General features: G+C 39.3%; 1 long non-coding RNA gene across 2 annotated transcripts; it reads left to right on the forward strand.

Moving 5' to 3' along the window:
• Window positions 1–1,255: 1,255 nt before the first annotated feature.
• On the forward strand, window positions 1,256–5,313 carry LOC110685205. 2 transcript variants are annotated; one of them, XR_002503959.1, is made up of 5 exons: window positions 1,256–1,645; window positions 1,941–2,088; window positions 3,409–3,533; window positions 3,964–4,056; window positions 4,422–5,313. It is a non-coding gene; the product is annotated as an uncharacterized LOC110685205 (long non-coding RNA). The 2 variants fall into 2 exon arrangements; XR_002503958.1 differs by lacking the exon at window positions 3,964–4,056 and having other exon boundaries at window positions 1,272–1,645.
• The last annotated feature ends 11,845 nt before the right edge of the window (window positions 5,314–17,158 follow it).

Genomic DNA, 17,158 nt, shown 5'->3' on the forward strand with positions numbered 1-17,158 from the left:
AAGAGCGAGACTATGAAAATGCATGGCCGTGTTCAGATGGATTTTATAAATCATCTGCTTATTGACAGTTGAACTCGGAAATCAAGAAATAAATCTGAACGCAATAAGGATGACGAAGAATCTTACCTTATAGTTAATGAAGAGACATTAAGTGACATAGGAAATGGGTTATACACTAACTGCACACTTGTCCGGAAGGACAAGTGGGAGATTGAAAGGAATGGTGCCCTTCCAACAAGTGTATTATTCCGATAGAGGGTTCGGAATTATTAGAAAGCTAATAATTCAGTGAGGTCAAGTGATCGGATTGCCTAGGTGGAGGCCGCTTCCGATCAGTAATATTAATGTGTAATTGATATTACAGCTTAATCCTGACTGAACCCTTTGGGTCGCACCCCAAACGAATAACTGATTTGAGACGAAGAATCAATCCGAAGGATTAGATGAGTCAAAAGAGTATTACGAACAAAGACGTAGGATATCGAGCTTTGAGCGTCGAAACCGAGCGTCGTAAGTCGAGTCGAATTTCAGAATTCGACAAGACGTGAAATCAAGCAAACGACAAGTTCGAGCTAGGCCGTAGCCTCACATTGGCCTAGCCATGTGAGTGTTAAGCTAAGCCTAAGCTACCAACCGCATCGCAAGGCATGCCGCAAGCCTAGCATGCATTGCGTGCTAGGCCGAGCTTGCTTGCAAGGGCTGGTGCTAATGGCCGCAAGCAAGCTAGCACCAGGCGCGCCATGCGTGCTAGCATTCTAGGCCTCGTACCCAGCCACTCGCATCATTGCAGCTGTTGGCTATCGCTAGCACTCGTACAACACAACTCGCAGCATCGCAAGCAGCGTGCTATGCGTGCATGTGCTGTGGCTGTGCGTGCTTGCTAGCATAGCAGCACCAGCCACTCGCAACAGCTGGGTATCGCCCAGCACTCTCGCCAGCAGCTCACGCAACGCATTGCAGCAGCAGCCCGCAATGCGTGCATGGTTTGCTTGCTGCGCACATGCGATGGCAGGCTGGCCAACCAACCTAGCCTTGGTGCTAGGCGCCAGCTGGGCAGCCTTGGCAGCCAAGCCAGGTTGCCTGCCAGCCATGCGTGATGTCAGCATCCGATCAATGGGGACCAGTCTTGGTGGCCTTGCTTGGGGAGCAAGTGGTGCTTTGGTCCCCCCCTCCCCTTAGTGGTCCCACTACTACAAAATGAGTGTTTTCTCACACTATAGCCTCGACGCCAAAGCAAGGGCGTCAACAGCTCATTATGGTGTCCGCGTTTCCTCGACGCTTTTTACCGTGGAAAGTAATTTTAGACAGCAAAAAGTGTCGAGACACTAACATGTGGCCCGGACGTGAACCTAATTAGTTGTACCGCATCCACAAAAATCGCCCAACATCAGGAAACCCTCCCACTCCTCATATCCGAACACCTCGAAAACTACTATCTTCTTTTTTCCTTCACTAGATCTGAGTTCTTTACAGAGATTCATGGAGTGATGACCCAGAGTGAAAATTCAGATCCTCTTTCTCGCGTTTCACATAATCTATCACAATAATTTATATATCATGCCGAAAATTATTGTTTTACTATCAGATTTGATGGTTTGCATTCAAATTCGATTTGCGATAGCCATTGCTCTTGTTCTCCTCACAGGTTACATTTTTACATGAATCTTTGTTAATTTTTAACTCTTAATAGATATAAATTGCTTCTTTCTTTTTTGTGTGATTTTAATTGATACTTGCAAGTTGCAATTACCCAATTTTACTCGTTTTCAGACCCTAGGTTATAGATCTTGTTTAATTTCTATTTCTACAATTTAATCTATTAGTTTCTAGATATTTTCATACACATTAGTGATTTATTGGATTTCTAATTTCATTTGTTTAGATCTATTTCTGTACGGCATGTAAAACTTGACATTGATTTTGTTACTCCATTCTATCAGAGTTATTGGTTGGACCAAAGCAGAGTTTGGCCCTCGAATAGAAGAAAAAGAAGGGGTTTTTGAAACCGAAGATCACCTTCTCATTATATTCTAGGAAAATGGTGTGCAGTAGAATCGCCGGGTCTCTAAAGGGCGAAAATTGCTGAATGTATGTCTCTTTGCGATTTGCAGTTTATAAAAATGATATGAAACTTTGATTTCTATTTTTTTGCTTTGATGTGATTTATTCTTGGTGATTTCGCAACTAGTTGAGATGAATTCATTTTTCTGGGAAGAAGAGTTCTTGATGTTAGTTTTTTTTTTTTTTTTTTTTCAATTGCAGAATTATTTCAGATTTAGTGTTAGATTCTAAAATACTCAGCTTCATAATTTTGGTAATATTGATTTGCATTAATTTTGTTCAATTAATACTTCTGTTTTAACTAAATTGACAGTTCATATAGCACTTGTTACCTCTGTTGTTGTGGTGCCTAGTTCAAGTAAGCTCTGCATGTTTATCTATTTGATCCTAAAATGCCCCATGGTGCATAATCTCTCTCTTTTAGATGCTAGTAAGATATTGAATTGAAGACCTTGTATTACTGTCCTACATATCTTACTTGACTTTCGTGCATCTCTTTACAAATTGAGAGATCTAGATTACTTGTGAATATGTTATGATGGTAATGATTGATTGATTCTCAATGTTGTCTGAATTATGTTGCTACTTTTGGTCAACTCAAGCTAAGTTTCTAGATACAAGATTTGGATTGCATATTTATATTTATTTTCTTAGCATGTCTGAGTATGACTACTACTATTAATTGCTTAGGAATAGTCTATTTGGTTTTCTTTACCCTTAAACATGGATGATGTATTTGTTAAATTTTTCTTTTTTACCATGTCAATTATTTTTTTCATTTTTCTAAGACAACTTACTTTCTATTATTAACTGGCTATATATCTTTATTATGGAGTATAAAAAAATGGGAGAACAAGATTGTTTTTGTTGTGCTTATTCTACAAAGTTTGCTTGTGCTGCTAGCTTCTGTAACCTTATAATAGAGTCACATTAGTTTGGAAGACCTTTGTACTTGGCTTCTTTTGTCTGTTTCCCACTATTAGTGGTTGCGTGAAATTATTCATTACAATAATCCTAATGAATTTACCTTCCTGTTAGTACTTGCTTTGTCTGTATTGTTTAGATATTTGATTCATAGACATTAGATATTTCAAGGTTTTTTTCATGTATACAAAGTATTATTATGTTTCATTGTGCTTCTATTTTATGTCAATTCTGAAAATTTAGCTTTTTGTTCTACGTTTGAAGCACGATTATGATGAGTTTAGACTTGTTTGATAGCCTCTTTTCGATAAATTGTTTTTACTTTGTTTAATTGTTTTTGATTCCGTATGTATTACGATTTTTTAGTTAAAAGTCAACATTATTTGATCTTTTTCTCTTTTGTAAATGGTATCTCTGGCTCAGGTGGCCTCTCACACTATGGTCAATGATCTTGACATGGATATGTGGCCAAACATTCATTCGTCAAAAGAAATACCTTTGAGAAGCTTAAGGTGTAGTCATTGGCTGTACCACACTACAAGATACATGTAAGGTTTTTACCACTTTACAGAATACATGTCAGTTTTGTGTATTTACAAGAAAAGAAAGTTTTAATCCCCTACAAAATTATGTTCAAAATGAAAAAAAATATGACTTTTCCAATGCTTGCTGGCTTTTAGTATCTTTTACAATGGCAACTAGCTGTTATCAATAAGTTGATCAAATAAGCTGCTATCAAATGGATAAAAATTCACATCAACTTGCACTTTAATAGTCTCTGAGTGCTAAACATTGCACCCATTTTCGGTGTATGGTGTTTAGTGGGGTGCGACAATGAATTATATAAACTTTTGATTATATAAGTCTCAACTACATTTTAGTATTCTTTTATATTTTTATCTTCCTATTCAAATTTCAGCTCTGGCATATTTAGAGTGTGCTATTTTGCTCTCATACTCTTTCTTATATTCATTGTAGAATGATGGGTGTTCTCTAAAATTATTCTTGAGTTATTATTGTCACTACTCTGTGGACTGCCACTGGTTGAGGTTTGTTTATCGGTCCCACAAGGTAAAAATTGAATTCATACGTAGCTTGTTGCTAGTCGTGGTGGGTCCCTTCATAAAAGTTATAGATCTCAAAAAGTTATCCAATCTAAGCTCAAGAATTTCTCAATTTGGAATTTTGTGCTAGGAGTTATGCCTTCTGGAAATTTCTGTGGTTTGCTGACTTGATTCTATCGCAGCGGGCTGTTATTTTTACTTGACGATTGTGTGGGTTGTTTTGTTGAGTTGGGTGGGCTTGCTGAAATGAATACTCTGGCTTTTCTTATTTGTTTTAGTATATTTTTCCTCTAGTTAATTATATATTTATTAATTAAAGAAGAACTATGGTTGTGTTCTTGCATTGAAATGCTTGATTTTGGTGCTTTACAGAATATGAAGTCACTTAACAGGGGAAGGATTCGTTACATACACTAAGGCAATTTATCAGCAACAGGTGTAAAGAGGGGAAATTTTTTTAGCAAGATGTCAAAAGAGCAAGAGGTGGCTGCTGATTTGGTTGATGCAATCCCATGTCCATTATATGTATATATGACATGTTCAAGTAAGAAATAAATAATATGCCTTGAATTGATTTTCCATGTAAGAGAGGTTTAAGTGCAACATCCCCCCTATGATTGCTCTGAAGCTAGTGATATTTATTATATTTTAACTACCGTTTTCTATTGAACTGTGCGGTTTTCTGTCTTCTTTATATAGGTTTATCAAAAACTTTGTTAACTCAAACTTGGATATGAGTGTCTGGCCCTACTGAAGTTTCAGGTGTGAAACTACAATTTTCCCTCTCTTATCCCTCTAGCTTCCCTCTCTCCATTAAAAAGAAATGTATCTTTTGCATTTGCTCATTGCAGTTTTCATGCGGTTGTGATTTTGATTTCTTCAAACAGTTTATATGCTTTTGTCATCCCAGGCCACACTAAACCACTAGTTCCTGCCAATGATCCAGAAACATCAAAGGGTGTGTTGTGACTTCAAGGCCAACAATGATTGGTCAGAAGTTGAGCTTTGCTTTATGCCCCCTTGCAAGCAGACTAAGGAGCAGCTAAACTAGAGATTGATAGAAGTTTTTTGTGATGATATTAGCTGATATGTTCCACTACAACTAGTCACGAATGAAGTATAAGTTGGAATCATATCCTTTGTAATAGAGAACTCATTAGTACGAGATATTATACATGTACTGTAATATTTATATTATGCAACAAAAAAATTGGCCTAATTTTGTTGTGTATATATTGGTAATTAATACTAGTTTCAGTGTGAATTTGTTTTTTTGGTAAATATATTCTAGATATTTTATAGAGAACATGGACAAGAAAAAGCATTTACAACCAAAATATAGACTGACAAAAGTGTCGTCAAATTACTTAACATCAAATATATGAAATATGGACACGAAAAAGCGTCTCTAATTTTGAGATTCAAGACACAAAAAAGCGCCGCTAGATTAATAAATAGCGTCAACTACTGCAAGTTTCGACGCTTCGTATAAAAATTTGGACAAAAAAGTGTCGAGATTTGCGACGCTTTTTTGTGACACCAATTTCTCGACTCATTTTTTCTCGACGCTTTTCTAAATTTGGACAAATAAATTTCGACGCTTTTTAGCGACGAACAAACGCTTTAAAAGCGTCTAAAAAAGGCGGATTTTCTAGTAGTGCCCTCACCTACCCTTGCTCACCATTTGCCACTTGGCGCTTGTTAATTCATTTGCATTTTAATTTGTTTTTGGATTAAAATAAATTGAGCAAAATGCAATTCTCCCACGTTGAAGGGAGATGGGAAATCAAGACTCCCTTGCTTATAAATACCCATGTTTTGGATTTGGGAAAAAGCACTTGAGTTGAACTCAATAAGGCATCTCCTTATAAGTGAGAAAACGTTTAAGTTCGTAATACTCTAGTGTTTTGTTGGTCTAGCCTTGACTAACCTTCGAGGTAGAGACCACTCGGGTCGGGTCGAGGGTGCGAGCCGTCGGAGGCTTACGCACTTGTGAAGCTAGAGCTTTCAAGTAAGAGCTCGTAAGCGAGCAAAGCACGCGTCTAGGGTAAGATCGTTTTTCTCTTTCTCTCTCTTTTGTTGTTTAATTATATGATTGCATGTTTAGTTACATTAATTAGTGTGCGGGTCTTGGGCGGGTTTCATTCCGCGTAGTGTCGGACACTACGAAACCTAACAAACGCGTGAACCACTAGAGCTCGGACTTGAAAGCGTAGAGTCTCGCAAATGCGTGAACCTCCGACGGCTAACACCCTCGCTCCTCGAACCGACCCGGCCCTTACCAATTATTTTAACTTCGAGTATTAGAACGAAGGTTTTCTCTTCCTAGATATCCCTTCAAGTTCACAACTCAAGTGCTCTTCCCAATGCCAAATGATTGGTATTTATAGGGAAAAGAGCCCTTGAAATCTCCCATCAATGTGGGAGAGTTGGAAAAAATGCAAAATGGAATTTAATTTAATTCTAAATTAAATTAAATATCCAAATGAATCAATAAATGACAAGTGGCAAGGGGAGAGCAAGTGGTTAGGTTAGGACCACATGGGGGGACCATTCACCCCTTACTCCCCAAGAAAACTCTCAACAAACCAAGCCAACAAGCTTGTGCTAGCTGGCGGCCTGCCTTGACAGCCAAGGCAGCCTTGCTGGCGCCTAGCGCCATGGCTGGGCCTGTCAGCCAACCCGCATATACGCACGCATAGCCAGCAAGCCACGTACGCAATGCGTGCTGCTGCTGCTGCGTTGCTTGTGCTAGGCAGCGCCTAGCTAGCTACTACGATGCTTGTGCTAGGTTGCGCCCAGCTAGCTACTGCGACCATGCGCGAGGCTTAGCGAGCATATGCTTGCTGCTGGCCTTGAGATGGTGCGGGGTTGGCTGCTGCCTTGCCTAGCAAGCGCGACCAGCCATGCTGACCTTACGATGCGCGCAAGGCATGCTTGGCCATGCTAGGCATGCTGAGCTTGCGACTGAGCATTACCTTGCGGCAGTGGCCCTTGGCTAGCTGTGCTAGCCATCTTGCCCTAGCAACGACTTATCGTTTGGTCGATTTTTCCGTCTCGGTGATTCCTAAATTTGACTTGACTTTTGACGCTCGGTTTCGACGCTCTAAGCTCGAAATCCGACATCTTTGTTTGTAATACTCTATTGACTCATTTAATCCTTTGGATTAATTCGTCGATTCGATTCGGTTCCACAATTGGGTGTGACCTGAAGGGTTCAGTGAAGATTAAGTTGTAATATTAATTATGCATTAATATTACTGATTGGAAGCGGCCTCCAGCTAAGCATTCTGATCACTTGACCTCACTGAATAATTGGCTTTCTAATTACTTCCGAACCCTCTATCGGAATAATACACTTGTTCGAAGGACACCATTCTTTTCAGTTCCTTCATCTTTCCACCAACAAGTAAAGGCTATAGTTGGAGGAATTCCTACTACAATCGATGCCTCCCACATGAGAATCAAAGCAATTGATAATCAATCATTCATGTGGAGCACGATGAGTATGTCGAAGATTTTTGGGCTTCAACGCCGGAGAGGTCTCTTTTATAGAAGAAGATGAAAAGATCCCTCTTAACTATAACCCCCACTCGAATATTTTCGTCAATGCTATTCTTAAAAGACAAGGACACTTTCATGGATTGACTCTAGGAAAGAAGAAAGAAATAGCTAAGCTCATGGGAATACCTAGCCTCCCTAAGAGGGACACTTTTGGATTTGGATTCAACCAAACTCCAGAAGACCTCAAGTGAGCCTTGGAAAAGTCCAATGCACGAAGAAGAGCTCGTACCCAGAAAGGTGCAATACCAATAGATCCATACCCTCTCACTTTAAATGGACAATTTATAAAAGAGGGACAAGATTACCTTGCTATGAATTCCCTGAACCACTTGTTAGGAATGGAATACGCCAACCTGGTTTCGAGATTTTCCTAGATTGAAAATTTCTAGATGAGATTCCCGCTCCTACCTACAAGGAACGAGCACCCCCATTCTTCTACTTTAATGTCATTGGTCTCCTCTTTGGATACAAGAAAAACGAGCCTAAGTGCGTCGATGACAACTCCGCACTCATACAGACTGTATTACAAAGTGAAGACTTTGACCCCTCCAAGCTCATCACTCCAGCGGAAGGACTACTCTAGGGATAGCACAAGACTGTGAAAGTAACTACGCCAAGTGGAAGGAAGATATCAATAACTACGGGAGAAGGCCCCATGTTTGATGAGCATGAGTCATCTGAGTCTGAGTCTGAGTTTGAGTTCGAGTCCTCTGTCGTTGAGTCTTCTAAGTCTCTTAGAGTTGCACCCCCTACTATCAAACCTAGCTTAGCATCTAGCCCAAGAATAGTTAGTAGCTAGGTCCCCGCAGACCTTTCTCTTCTAAAAGTAATGACTTAAGAATTTAATAATATGACTTCTTCTGCTTACTCCTCGTGTTATTCCCTCACCCAAGATGACGAGTATTGCTTTGCTAATATAGAAAAGGACAAAGAAATAATTAAAGCAATGGAAGCACTTGAGAATAAAACGGCCGTAATTGAAGAAATTGAAATCGTTGACATTTCAAAAGATCCCACTATTAAAAGAGAAGTTAAAATTGGATTAACTCTAAATCAAGAAGAAAGAGCTGAATTAATAAACTTTCCTATTGAGTTTATCGACGTCTTTGCTTGGTCATATGAGGATATGCCAAGTATAAGCAAAGAAATTGCTCAATATTCTATACCACTAATTCCGGGAATAAAACCTGTAAAACAAAAGTTACGTCGAATGAAACCCGACGTAGCACTTAAAATAAAAGAAAAAAAATTCAAAATAGATAACTAAAGGCTTTATCAAGGTGTCCAAGTATCCAGAATGGGTCGCTAATGTGGTACCAGTTCATAAAAAGGATGGTAGAGTAAGAATGTGTGTCGACTATAGGGATCTTAATAAGGGTAGCCCAAAGGACGATTTCCCTCACCCACACATCGACATTCTAGTAGATAACACAACTAATCACGCACTTCTCTCATTTATGGATGGGTACGCAGGCTATAACCAGATTCTCATGGCAGAAGAAGTCATGGAAAAGACCACCTTCATAACACCATGGGACACTTATTTCTATACGGTGATGCCATTCGGGTTGAAAAACGCGGGTGCCACGTACCAAAGAGCAGCATTTGCCTTACTCCATGACATGATGCATAAAGAAGTCGAGGTGTACGTGGATAATATGATTGTAAAATCTAAGGATCGCCTTGGCCACCAAATAGCCTTGAGAAAATTCTTCGAAAGTCAAGGCTAAATCCAACTAAGTGTGCATTTTGAGTTACCTCAGGAAAACTTCTATGCTATGTCATTAGCTCTAGAGGAATCGAAATAGACCCCACTAAAATCAAGACTATCATGTCCATGCCACTGCCCAAGACTAAGAAGCGAATTCGAGGATTCATTGGCCGGTTGCAATACATAAGTAGGTTCATATCAAAACTCACCATGATATATGAACCAATATTCAAGAAACTTAAGAAGAATGTACTAGTGGTATGGGACGATGAATGTCAAGAAGCCTTTGATAAAATCAAAGCCTACCTTGCAAATCCTCCTATACTTGCGCCAGCACTACCAAACATTCCTCTCTGTCTATACTTGATAGTCACCAAAGAAACAATGGGGGCTATGCTCGCACAAGAAGTGGAAGGCAAAGAAAACGCCATCTACTATCTAAGTAAAAAGATGCTTGAATATGAAGTTCGCTACACACCACTTGAAAAGTTGTGCCTTGCAGTTGTGTGGGCCACAACAAAGTTAAGACATTACATGCTTGTTCACACAGTCCATGTGGTATCTCGAATGGATCCCCTTAATTATCTCTTTGAGAAATCCACACTTAATTGAAGAACATCAAGATCGATAGTCAACTTATCTCAATTCGACCTAAGGTTCATGCCTAAAAAGTCTATCAAAGGGGTGTGTAGTCTTTGATTTCTTGGCAGACTTTCCAATTGAAGACTCAACACTAGTGCAAGAAAACGGCTTCCTAGATGAAGAGTTAATGGTCACTGAAGATGACACTTGGACACTATACTTTGACGGTGCATCCAACTAGAAAGGATGTGGTGTAGGAGTCTTATTAGTATCACCTAAGGAAGAGCATGTCCCAATTTCAATAAAGCTTGACTTCGACGATACCAACAATGCTGCAGGGTATGAAGCATGTGGGACAGGCTTCGAAACAGGGTTAGCATTAGGAGTCAAAAAGCTTCGAATATTCGGAGATTCGTCCCTTATCATCAACTAGATTTCCAAGAGATGGAAGGTGAGGAGTGAAAGTCTAGCTCCATATCAAACCTACTTAGAAACTCTCACCAGTTAGCTCCAAAAGGTAGAATACACATATCTACCAAGGGAAGAAAACCAATTTGCTGATGCCTTGGCAAGACTAGCCTCGATGGTTGAATTCCTAAGGAGGTTGAGCAAATGCCTCTAACCATAGAGAAAAGGCATGAGCCTGCCTATGTTCAAGCTCTTGAGGGTGAAGAAGAAACCCAAGAAGATGAAGAAGAACCATGGTACACATACATTCTCAACTATGTCACCAAAGGAGAATATCCACCTAATGCTGACAAAAGAGTGGAATGTGCTTTGAGACTCTTAGCCTCACTGTTCCTACTCATAAATGGTGAACTTCCCAAAAGAGTACCTAAAGATACAACTCTCCTATGCGTAGGCAAAAAGGACGCGTAAAAGGCAATGAGAATCATCTACGAAGGAGCATGTGGAACACACATGAATGGTAAAATGCTAGTCCCAAAAGTCATGCGCCAAGGCTATTACTAGATTACCATGAAACAAGATTTCCATCAATATGTGAAGAGATATGCAAAATGGCAGATATATGCCAATTTGCAACATGTTCCACCGTCTCTTCTTTACACTTACACATCTCCATGGCCATTCTCAACTTGGGGAATAGATATCATTGGAAAGATCACTCCACCTGGATTAGGAGGCCATGAATACATCCTCATCGCTATCGATTATTTCACCAAATGGGTTGAAGAAGCATCCTATGCAAAACTCCCACAACAAAGCATGTGGTACTCTTCATCGAAAGAAATATCATATGTAGATATGGAGTCCTATATTTAAATAATAAGTGACAACGGTACTCACTTTCAAGCAGAGTGTGAAGACCTACTTAAAAAATATGGTATTCAACATCATCACCCTTCTCCATATAGACCCCAAGCAAATGGTGCAGTAGAAGCACCTAATTAAAATTAAAAGACAATTATTGAAAAGATAACGGAGAATTACAAAGATTAGCCAGACAAACTCCATTTTGCTCTTTGGGGTTACCGCACGTCAATCCGCTCATCCACATGAACTACGTCGTTTTCCCTAGTCTATGGAATGGACGCCATACAACTTGTAGAGCTAATACCTTCCTTGCGCATATCATTGAAAGTAAACTTGATGAGGTCAAATGGACAAGAGCATGATATGAAGAGCTAGTTCTACTCGATGAAAAACAACTAGAAGCCTTACATCATGTCCAATGCTACCAAAATCGTATGGCTAGACACTTCAACAAAAAGGTCAAGGCAAGAAACATCAAGGAAGGAGACTTGATTTTAAAAGCTCAGAAAGAATGTTCTAAATCCAAGGGGAAAATTTATGCCTAATTGGTGTAGACCGTACATCGTGAAAACCATCCTATCTGGAGGCGCTGCTAAGTTAATAGATGTGGATGGCTATGAATTCTTGAATATGACAAATCTTGACCAACTCAAGAAGTTCTACCCATGATCCAATGAGTTCCTTACTCATGAGAGTTACGTTTGGCCTGATTCCATAATAAGGATATGTAGGCAACCATTCCGTAGGGTGCATCCACTTTAATATTACAAAATTCTGCCTTTGAAATCACGTATCAAAGCATTAGCATCGCAACTTATCGGACCCCAGCGCGCTGCGATAGGACCATTGCGCCGCATCAGAGTCATCGCGCCACGATGAAATTTGTTTCCCGCCGATGCAAACTGCGATTAACTGCGATATTTTCAAGTTATTTCGAAAATTTTCCGACATCCGTACTCGGATTGTTTTTGAAATCATTCAAGTTGTTTTTATTGCTTTGAAAATTATTTTTAATTAAAAATTATTATATAAATAAAGTTAATTTAATTAAAAGCTAAAAATTGCATTAATAATTTAATTAAAATTAAAGTTACATTATTGATGATTTAAAAGCTTGAAAATAAAATAAACTTTGATTTAAAATTGTCTAATATAATTAAAGGCAAAGCAATACTCCAAATCTAATGTTCCTTTTCATTTAGAGCCCTTTTCCAGTCCTTGTCTGCGTCCTCTTCATCCGATAATTCCTTTACCAGAAGTGAGCCTTTAGATGATCAAACTGAAACCTTAGAGAAAGAAGTTTTCCCTTTAGAAAAGACCCCCACCTTTTTCCTAAACCAAGCCTTCTTTTCCTTCTCTATAGGAGCACCTTTCCTCTTCCCTTTGCCTTCTAGAGCACTCTTTTTCTTAGGCATGATAGGAGTCTTGAATTCAACTCTTGAATTAAGGTGATCTTTAGGAAGAGCCTTCTAGTCCCATAGGCGGTCTTTTATGTTACTCTTCTCCACACCCTTAGAACTTGAATTTCAAGCCTTGTTCTTGTCCTTTTGATTTCGAGCAAGTAGCCATTGTTTACATTCCCTAGACAATGGAGGAGGGACTCTCTTAGAAACAACAGTCCATTAGGGTCTACCATACCAATAATGATCGAACCTTTCAGCATTATTTAATATGCAATATTCATGAGGACGACGATCGTCACCAGAAGGAATAGTTTGAGCAAGGCCATACTGCCTCATCACTCTAGAAGGGTGTTTAGGGTAGAAAATGCTTTAACACGTGGTCCAATCCAATAGTGACACGTGGCCCGATTAAAGGGCGACACGCGACCCTATAGGAAGATGACACGTGGCAACCCTAAAAAGCATCTGAATAAGAGAAAAGGCCTCCTTACATCAGGAGGCCCAAATCTTGAGAAAGCCGCAAAATGGCTCCCCCAAAGGAAACATGTCCTTACTTGATTGCGTCGCCAATCAGAGCCCAGCTTTTTGGGGCACTAACCCTAAAAGGTTACACATTCCAACCCCTATATATACCCCAATCATTTATAACGGGAGGTGTAGATTAAGATATATCATTCAAGAGCATTGAATAGCTCAAACTTCTCTCTACTTTCTCTCTTTACATTACTTCGTTTTCTGGTCACTAACTTGATCGACAGAGGCGAATATTCCACCAACCGGAATATTCGTTGATCTGTAGGTGTTCGAGACCGTCCGACTATATTCAAGACCTGTATCCCGAGGGATTCAAGAAAACCCTGAAAAATTTGCGCCGTCTGTGGGGATGTACGTCTAAAATGGCTAAAGATGGTCAGACACCTGGTCTTGGTGAGGACGGACACGTAGAGAATATCATTAAACAATCAACACTAGTGATCCTCTGACCGCTTCATTCCATGAGGCGGAGGATCCCCCGGTCACGGCTGCTTCCTTGAAGGCCGCCTTGCAAAAGCTTTAGAAGGAGCTTGAGGGTAAGATTCCCTCTTCTTCTAGACACCCGTTTATAAGAGAAGGAGAGGGTATCCAAAAGAAACCCTAGGGGAAGACGACCAACACTAAAGATGATAGGAATACTCCATTCAGAAGACATGCAAGGTCACCAAGGGTACCCCGAATGAAGTGGTCCAGGCTACTTAAGGAAACATTGTCGGCTGGGGGGGGGGCAGACCAAGCAACCTCAGTGGCAGCCGAATGATTTGTCCCAACGCTAGAAGGATGCTAGAGACTATCTTCGGCAAAAGCGGCGGGAGCAGGCACACTACTCGGACACTGCGTCCACTCCCACCATGCCGGATGAATTCTCCAACCACACCTTCTCCAAGCATACCAGCTCGGCCAGGACCAGTAGGAGTTAAGCTCACCATACTCCAACTCTAGTTCCTTTAACTTAACCATTTCAGTTTCAGATGCCCTAGAATTAAAGTGTAATTCTACCGCCTATTCCCCCTGTCTATGTGTAGTACGGGCAGTATGGACAGCCGTATGACCAGGTAGCATACCTGGGCAGACCGGCCGCACAACCTCAGCCCATTGATTGGAAAATGCGCTTGTTGAATCTTGGTGAAAAGCCGCCACCATTTTCTCAAGTAATTCTCAACTCTCCTCATCCAGCTAAAGTGAAGAGCGTACTGATGAGGGAATAAACGCGTCGTCAATTGTCTATCCCTAGATCAAATACAATTTATAAAACCTAAACAAACCTAATACTAGTATAAGGTTGATAGGCGTGTCGTGTACCTAATAAAAATAACCTAACTGGACCACTACTCTGTAGACGGGCAAGTAAGGATCGAATTCTAAGAGACTAAGGTTCACCTAAATTATCTAGACTCAAATAATCACTAAGCAAGAATCAAATTAATGGTGGAATAAGCTAAGAACTAATGTATGAAAAAATAGAATTAATCAAAAGAATATAATGAATCAATAAACTACAACATCCAAGATCAAGTATCACCACAATTACGATCGATGCAATTATCTATCTACCCCTAGCATACAAATTCAATTAACATGGGAAAAAGCAAACCCTAATTAATACCAAGGACCTCTCTCGAGTATCAATGTCTTCTCTAACCACAATCAAGCCTATTCTCATGGAATCATGCGAATTAGAGACATTAAACACTTTACTTCACTTCCCAATTATCAATTCAACTACTCTCGTGATGAATCTCAAACCCTAACCCAATTCCGTCAAAACCCAACTCTCGTTGTGATTAAAACAATGGAATAATAACAATACTAATTATCTCTAATCTAGTATTGGCATAACCACAATCAATTTAGCATAAATAATTGCAATTGTCATTAGAGAATTTAAAGAATCGATTCATGCATCAATCATAATTAGGCTACCCTAGATCTTGGAATATAAGAACTACTCACACATATTAAAATAAACAATAGCAAAAACAATCAAGGAAAACATAATTAAGAAATAAAGAATGAAAATAAAGAATGAAAGGAAAATACCGAATCTTGAAATAATTGGAAATTGTAAAAGTAGAACTTGAATCTTGAATTACAAAAGCAACGTAAGAGTTTTAGAGAAAACTAGGTCTAATAAGGAATACTAGATAATGAAATATAATAAAGTTTGGGGTATTTATACTCCCAACAAAAAGATAAGAAAGCAAAGAAAAATCAGCGCATATCCTCTCCTTAAGAGGCACGGACGTGCCTACAAGAGGCACGGACGTGCCTCACTTCGAGTAAGGTTTTTCTTGTCTTCTGGGCTCCAGGCATGGACGTGCCTAGATAAGGCACGGACATGCCTCATATGCAAATTCGAAGTCAGCAGGGGCACGGACGTGCCTCACTTCTAGAGAGTTTTCTTCAGTTTCTGAGACCTTGGCACGGACGTGCCTAAACTGGGCACGGACGTGCCTAGCTTCCAGATTACTTTTTCTTTCTTTCTGCAATAATACATGGGCGTGCCTCTCTTAAACATGGTCGTGCTTGACTCCAAAAAGGCCTAAATGACTCGTTCTTCGACCAACGAGCTTCGTGAAAGTCCATGGGCCTCGGTTTAGTCTCGTGACTTCATAAAAATCTCCATATTTGCTTCGTTGATCCTGAAATACATCAAAAACAACGAAACTACCCATTAAAGCATCGAATTATCGAAACTAAACCAAATCAAACCAAAATGAACTAAAATACTAAGCTAAACTAATAGAAACAACTAAAAACAGGCTAACAATTATGCACAAAACACGGCTTATCAAAGGTAAGCATAGGGGTTGAACCACAGAGAACGATTAAACACCACCAAATGTTGTCAACAATTAAGCTAATCCGGGATAGGGGGAAGTAATCTAAAGTCTAATGACACTAAAGAGAAATAAAACACTAAGGGAAATGGTTTAGGCATAGCATTCACTTAAACATGATCAAGCATGAAATTGAATTGAAACGTAAAACTAAGCAACTCATGTTAATGATTTAAAGCACAATCTAACCACCTATCGGGGCTAATTGATTTCTCAACTCATGCCTAACTTACACTATCGTCATAAGCCACACGAATCGAGGTACAAATCAAGCAAATCATTCAATGGACATTCCTAGATTACACTATCGCCATAACCTAGTTCAATCCACCCAACTACAACAATTGATGGGCCCCTCAATTGCAATAGTTGGTAAGACATGGAAAACAAAGCATCCACCCAACTACAACAATTGATGGGCCCCTCAATTGCAATAGTTGGTAAGACATGGAAAACAGAGCATTTTAATCACAAACAAATCAATTTCAAATCCTAAAACATGCTTAAGATCCAACTACACCACCACCATCCCCTTAATAGGGGAACTAATCTCTAATCATGCTAATAACAAGATTAATCAACAAATTAACAAGCATCAACATGATTAACAAGCAATCAACAAAGCAAAATCAAAAGAAAGCAATAAAGATAGAGGAGAAGGTAAGAAATTCTCATTGATTTAATAAGGAGATCTTCAAAACAATTGTCATAAGTTGAATCTTCAAGCTCCAAATGCCACCATTGAAGATCTCTCACTTTCTCTCTCTAAACTATTCCTAAAGCTAACCCTAACAACTAGAGAGAGAGAGAGAGAGCGCTAAAACTAATTAAGAGAGTAGAATAATAGTTGATCCCAAAATGGGTATTTATACCAAGCTAGGAAAATTTGAAAAATAAAAGAAGGAAATAAATAAAATGAAAAGAGAAAAGAAAAGAAAGTAAAAGAAAATAAAAAGAAATAAGAAAAGAAGAATAAAGAAAGGAGGAAAAGGAAAATAAAAAGAATTAAGAAAATAAATTAAAAATACACCCCCAAATCACACAAACACGTCAAACCCCATCCCCTTCTTCTTTGATTTCTTTGGCTGCTTTAATGGTGAAGTAGTCCCTTGCTCTCATTTCAACCATTCATCTTCAGTCATCATCTTTCAATCACCACCGTTCGATCCTCATTAATAATCACCTGCAAAGCTCGTGAAA

The sequence above is a fragment of the Chenopodium quinoa genome, unplaced genomic scaffold, assembly GCF_001683475.1.
Source record: "Chenopodium quinoa cultivar QQ74 unplaced genomic scaffold, ASM168347v1, whole genome shotgun sequence".
NCBI lineage: Eukaryota > Viridiplantae > Streptophyta > Magnoliopsida > Caryophyllales > Amaranthaceae > Chenopodium > Chenopodium quinoa.